The 7,111-nt window shown below is 37.8% G+C and overlaps 1 long non-coding RNA gene across 2 annotated transcripts; it reads left to right on the top strand.

Annotated features, from left to right (window-relative positions):
* LOC107621911 lies at window positions 2,111-3,196 on the top strand. 2 transcript variants are annotated; one of them, XR_001615987.2, is made up of 3 exons: window positions 2,111-2,246; window positions 2,423-2,593; window positions 3,140-3,196. It is a non-coding gene; the product is annotated as an uncharacterized LOC107621911 (long non-coding RNA). The 2 variants fall into 2 exon arrangements; XR_002355207.1 differs by having other exon boundaries at window positions 2,212-2,306.

Below are 7,111 nucleotides of genomic sequence, written 5' to 3' on the forward strand. Positions count from 1 at the left end.
TCTTATGACTACTGTTTATTTTCCGGAACAATCCAATTTTAGCCGGAATGCTGCCCAATTTTCTGTAAAACTGTTATGCTTTTATTCATGTTTTGGTTTTAGCACTTTTCAATTTTGCTTCACTCTGCTTTTACCAAACTAATTCATGAATGCCAGGGCAAGCTTTCTTATCCTTTTTTGATTTCCTGGTTCTTAATCTGCATTTTTGATGTTTCGATTCCAATTTTTGTTATTTCTATATCTCTCTGAATCATCATCAACCTAATTTCCTTGTTTGAATATGAGTTGCCTATAGCTTCTAATTGTGAATGCTTGTTACTTGGAATATGATCATTATGCCACTTACTTTACCCACTTTTTACTAACTCACTAATTTTAACTTCCTAAACTCTTTTTCAATTACAACCAAACCTAACCTTTCAAAACATTTCTTCCGGTTTTTCACTTTCTTTTAACATTCTAATCAAGGCATGATGATACTTTTTCTAATTAACTTGAACTGAAGTACATTTTGGATTGTGACAATTTTCTTCTCAGCATTCTAAATCTTTTACAATCCTTAATGAAAATTTACTTAACTCATTTTCCTAATTCTATTCCTCCTTTGCAACTTTGTGTTTCTTTTGATTTTTTGCCTATTTGTTTTCCTGTTTTTATTATATCCTGATTTTTTGTTTTTCAGGATGTCTGCCAGCCAAAGAAAAGGAAAAGCAAAGGCAACTACTGGCAAACGTAAAAGAGGAGAAAAACTTTACCCTACATGAGAAGGCCGACCAGCTACTCCCTGCTACTGACCCAGTAAAGTTTGCAAACTGATACTGTGACACTACAAGAAAAATACCCATTCAGCCACACTTTTTTTAAGCTACATTTGAAAAGCGTAGCCTATTCTATGAATAGGCTACGCTTTTCTCCGTGTTGCCTTTTTATAAGAGAAAAGAATACACAATTGCAGCATCATTTAAAAAGTGTAGCCTTAGGTATTATAGAAATCACTTATAAAGCGTAGCCATAGGTTAATATCTATAGGTTCACTTTTCATATCAAAGAGGACGCTTTTAGAGGGTAGCTTATTTGTTAAATTTTGGGTGCATTTTAAAAGCGATGCCTAATGTATCTAGAGTAAAAAATTTGACACTTAGTGAAATTTTTTCCTCTTTTTCCTGAAAGCAAACTCATCACACTTAGTAAAATTTTTGTGATTCAATTCCCTCCAAATGTCACTCAATCACCTTCGTCCCCTTTCGTAAACCCTCAGTCTCACTTTTTCCTGAAAGCTCACTCATCACCTTCATCACCTTCATCGCGAAGTAGAAGCCCTGGCCATTGTTGCCCTGCTCACCATCAGTCTCACTTTTTCCTGAAAGCCCTGCTCACCATCGTTGCCCCCCACTCACTCTCTTCGCTCTCGACATTGACCCTCTCACTCTCGCTCTCGCCACTGACCCTCTCACTACAAGAAGAAACCCTCTGAGTCTCGCCATTGACCATCATCGCCCCCCACTCACCACTCACCCGCACTCACCACTGTCCACATTGTTGCACTACTGACCGTCGCTCCTCTTCGCCATCTTGCACTGATCGTCGCTGCGCCGCTCTCACCATCATCATCTCCGTGCTTCTCATCATCGTCTTCTCCGTGCTCACCTCATTGAATAGGTATATATTGATTTCTATTTGGTTCTGAAATTTCAGAGACTTAGGGTTCCGATTTTAGGGGTTTTAATTTGGGAGTTTTAATCTATGAAATATGGGTTTGTGAACTGTAATTTGATAACATGCATGCTGTTGTTGATGAAGATGTGTGGTATTTTAGGGTTTGTGCACTGTGATTTAATATACATCTTGTCTATTTTCTCTTCTTTCCTTGTTTTGCAGCCTGGTTTATCTTGACATATCTCATGCCACCATTAATAGAGAAACAGTAGCAACTTCCAATTTTTTTTGCAGCCTGGTTTATCTGGTTTTGTAATTTTTTTTGAGGATTTGTTATTCTGATATTTGGGGTTTTACAATCTTGTGTAATTTCTGCTTCTTACTATGTTAGAGTTTGCTTTTTTATTTTGCATTTTGCTTTATTATTTTGCATCTTGTTTTGTTAGGGTTTGTAGTTGATATTAGTGTTATTCTCTCATTGGAAACTAAGTACCAGCAGGTTTGGCAAGTGAGACTATAACCGATGACTGGGATACAACATATGAAGAGGATATCAACTCTGCTGGGACCAAGAAAAGTGATTCAAAAAGGTACAAGTTATCTTACAAGCTTGTTGAGCAAAATCGATTTTCTGGTCCTTTCTATATCAAGTTAGTTTCTTCCAAATATTGAATTAACCTCAATGTAAAGTGTCAGCCGGACACTGAAAAGTTTCACATGCTGTTGGAAAATTTAGAATCATATATTAATTCTATTCAAATTACAGGTTAAAATGACGTTAGAACTTTTGTGAAAAAATGAGGTTCGACTCTGTTCCTATATTAATGATATTCAAGGTCAGGGATATGGAAAGAAAGCAGGTCACTCAATGTTCTTTCTTGAGAATATTTTTGTTCCACCAATCAAATTCCGCCCTCCCACTAAAGGAGGTGATATGGTAAGTGTGAATAATAAATAAAGACTGTTAACGAGTTGTACTATTTCTCTATCTTCTTTGTTTGTACTCCATGTTCTTGCTTCTACTATGGAGTGTGGAATATTTCCAAAGTTTGTTAATGCAAGGTATAGGTTTAGGGAAGTACTCTGAATTTGAAATTGTTGTGGGATATAAATGTAGGAAAAATGTACTTATGAAATTGTTAGCAGATATATATAGATTGGAAAATAAAAGATTTTTGTTAGAAAATTCTATCATGACTCATGCGGGCCATTCTTAGGAAAGCAAGCCAGCAGGATGTAAAGGTAATGTGAAGGGAGGATATAAGGATGAAATGCAAATCCAGTTTCTTTCTTAGTTTATCACAAGAACACACTTACCCTTTCAATTTAGCTAATCTCATTTAATGGGATAAGGCTTGTAAATTGCTGGCATTCAAAGTATAACTACTCCTTTTTAGTCCTTTCATTGTTTTGTGAATACTTGACTATCTTTTTTATTTTACATTCACCTTATTGACTTGGACTTGGGCAATTGTGTTTCTAGGTATCGGAGCATGCTCATACTGTTTTGTTGAGTAAGATTCTGCAGTCTAACTATGAGGGACCTAAGGCTACACTTATATACAGTAGCTATAGTATACAAAAAAAAGAGGGATCTAAGGCTACGCTTATAAAAAGTAGCTATGGTATACAATGTGGCTACGCTTTACAAGTGATGCAGTAGTGTTGAAAAGCGTAGCCTATTCTGGAAAAATGAAAAATGAAAAGCGTAGCCTTTGATCCTGGACAGCATCACTTGAAAAGCGTAGCTTATTCCCAAACGCCAAAAGCGTAGCCCTTGGTGCAGAAATGCGTAGCCTTTGAGAATAGGCAACGGCCGAATAGGAATCACCCCAAAAAGCGTAGCCGTAGCCCAAAAAGCGTAGCCGTAGCCTAAGGCATCATTTTTTTCACTTTTGGCTACACTTTTCAAGTGTACCTGAATGGGTGTTTTTCTTGTAGTGTGAGCTGAAGTATCCGGTGTTTGCAACCTCTAGGAACCTGTACCTGGAGAGGACTCTAAAGATCCTAGAAGAACTCCAACAATACACCTCTGATCAGATCAAACAAAGAGGCTAGTTCTTCCTGGAGAGAACCCTGACTGAGGTCAATGCATCTTGGGTAAGGGAATTTTACTGCAATTACTTTAAGACTTCCCTAGATGCAGTGAACCTAAGAGGGAAGCAGATTCTGGTCACTGAAGAGGCCATAGAGGATGTTCTGAAGCTTCTGCCTAAAACCGATTAGCTGGATGGTTATCAAAAGGCTGAGGAGGACATGCACTTCATGAGATTTGACTGGAATGCAATCAAGACCAGGATAGCACTTGACCCGACCATTCCATGGATCATGGGTCAGAACACCACCATAACCAAGGGAATCAAGCGGATTTATTTGAATGATGAGGCTCGGCTATGGCATCAGATACTTAGCAACTTTATTATGCCAAGTACCCATGAGATTTAGATACCTGCCGCTATGATCACCCTCCTATGGTGTGTGATGGAGGGTAAGGACATGTACTTGCCACGCTTTATCCGGTACTATATGGCCAGGGTCTACGTCCGAGGCACTCTACCCTTTCCTTATCTGATCACACAGCTAGGCTGTCTTGCTAACGTGCCTTGGGAGGATGCTGATGAGAAGCCACCTGCTACAGAATGCAAGAAGATTATCCCTCACAGCAGGAACTTTCTGGCTTTGGGCTACAGACCTCTATTCCTCACTGCTACTGCTGAGACAGCCACACCATCTGCTGGACTTTCTTCCTCCACAGGTACCCCAGCCACCCTTGCTACCACCACTGCACCTCCACCTGCCTCAGAGCCAGTTTATCACCTAGTGCACCGCCTGTTTCAGTGGCTCGACCAGATGGAGCGTCGTAACAAGTGACGCTATGAGCACCTGAAGCTGATGATCCGATCTGGCGGCGACATTCCCTCAGAGCCTGACACACCATCTGAGGAGGAGGTGGATGATCATGAGGCAGAGACCCATCCACAAAGTGAGGCTGCGCAGGCAGGCACAGAGCAGGCTGCATCACATCAGGAGGCTTCGCCTCAGATTCAGGCTGTAGACCCAGAGATCTTTATTCAGTCAGCACCTCCTCTACAGCAGGCAGATCCTCAGACCACCAACACAGAAACTCCAACTACCCACCCTTCCAGTGATGACACCCCTTCACACCCTGCTTGAGTGAGCATCAGAGACGATGCTTCATTTTAAGTGTGGGGAGGTTGCCATCTCAGGCGTATTTTTTTGGTGAACCACTATAGACTCTTTCATTTTATTTTGCTATTTTTTTGTATTTTTCTCTTTATTTTTAATCTTATTTTCTCAGTACTTATACATTGCTATTTTCATTTATTTCTACTCTATTTCTGCATTTTGCATTTTTAGTTCATATTTTAACCATTTAGTTTAGTTGTAATTCTAACTTATTAGTTATAGAAATTGTGGATTAATTAGTATAGTTTACCCTTTTTAGCATAAGATAGCTTAGTTTAAATTGAAAATATAAAAAGGAAGTAAACTAGAGACTTGAACATAATAGAAACAATCCACACACCTTGTATATATAGCATTCTGTGTTAGCTAGTTAACAACATTTCATCAAGGAGAAACTTAAACTTTAAAGCCATTCAAAATAAATTTTACATTGAGAATAATGGGAACTTTTAATTTTACTTGCATGGCATACACAACTGATATATGATTTCTGAGTTAGAGAACACACAGCCTGTGAGTTTTGAGCTTAATTGTATGGTTACATTCAAACCATAATTTTTATTCCTGTGTGTTCCGCCCTTCTTTTTTATTCTGATGTTCTTTACTTTGTTTTAATCTATATGTCCGATTATAGAATAGAAATACATACCAAGAGAGTGATTGAGGCCATTCTTTGATTTTAGCTCACTTATCCCAAATTAGCCTACCTTTTACATCACCCTTGTCAGCCCCCTTGAACCTTTAAACCCCCTCTTATTCTATAAACCACAATACTAGCCTTAAGCAGAAAAACAAAATAAAAATTCCAAGTTGAATCCTTGGTTAGCTTAAGATAGAAAGTGTGTAATTATTTAAGTGTGGGAAACCTATTGGGAACATGGATGATAAAAACAAAAGGTAGAAAGGTTGAAAAGAATAAAATTATTCAAATAAAAATTTTGGGAAGCATGCTCATGTAAAATCAAATAATTGAAATACCATGTGCAATAAATAAAAAAAATGTTATTCTTCAGTATTTGAATAAAGGGGATACAAAAGAATTCCCCAAATGCAAAATAAATGCACATGGGACAAAAGTTAAAGTATGAGCATGTAACATCAAAAGTGGGACAAAGTGGAAAAATAGGTAAAGAAGTTTTGCTTTACAAAGTATGTATGTTAGGTGAGATCTTAGACTAATCAAGGATTCACTTAATTAGTTCACTTAGCCTTATACATATACCTTTACCTTTACCTTTACCTTGGCCCCATTACAACCTTAATTAAAGACCTCATGACTTTTGTATGCCTATATTCTATAATTGTTGATTGGTTAGATGAAGAACAAAGTTATAGAAAGGAAGGATAAAAAGAAGAATAGAGTGATTAACCCAATAAACACTGAGTGACTCGAGAGTAAACACAAAATCCTGTGAGGGTTCAATAGCTCATTAACATATATCTCTGCTTGAATTATTAATTGTCTTGCAAGTTTATAAAATGTTTTTCTCTCCCATCTCAACTGTAAAAGCGCTTTATCATTATCCAAGGTTTGGCTATATATATATATATATATATATATGACTCCTTGAGAATGTGAATTAATTCAACTACATGTAAGCTTTATATACAAGTAAATAATAATTAAGAATTGCATGATGCATGTAGGTAGTTGAATTTAGAGTAGATTGCATTGCATGAGATTCCACCACCTTAACCTTAACTTACTCTTTATCTTGGACTTAGCATGAGGACATGCTATTGTTTAAGTGTGGGGAGGTTGATAAACCCATATTTTATGATATATTTTGTGCTTAATCTGAGTGATTTATTCAATCCTTCACCCACTTATTCATATTAATTGCATGGTTTTACTTTCCCTTCCTTATTATGTGATGTATGTGAAAAATATGTTTCCTATGCTTAAAAATAATTATTTTGATTACCCTTTATTTCCATTCGATGCCGTGATCCGTGTGTTGAGTAGTTTCAGATCTTCTAAGGCAGGAATGACTTAAAGGATGGAAAGGAAAAATACAAAATTGGAAAGAAAGCATAAAACAGAGTTTTTGAAGAAACTGGCAGCCACGCGATCGCATGGGCGACGCGGCCGCATGCTAGCGCGAAAAGACATTAACGCGGCCGCATGACTGACGCGACCGCGTGACAAGGAAAAACTCCCAATGATGTGACCGCGTGACCCACGCGGACGCGTGACAGAGGCCACGCACCATAAATTGTAGAAAATGCTCATAGCAAATTCTGAAGC

This window comes from Arachis ipaensis, chromosome B10 (genome assembly GCF_000816755.2).
Source record: "Arachis ipaensis cultivar K30076 chromosome B10, Araip1.1, whole genome shotgun sequence".
In the NCBI taxonomy this organism is placed as follows: Eukaryota; Viridiplantae; Streptophyta; class Magnoliopsida; order Fabales; family Fabaceae; genus Arachis; species Arachis ipaensis.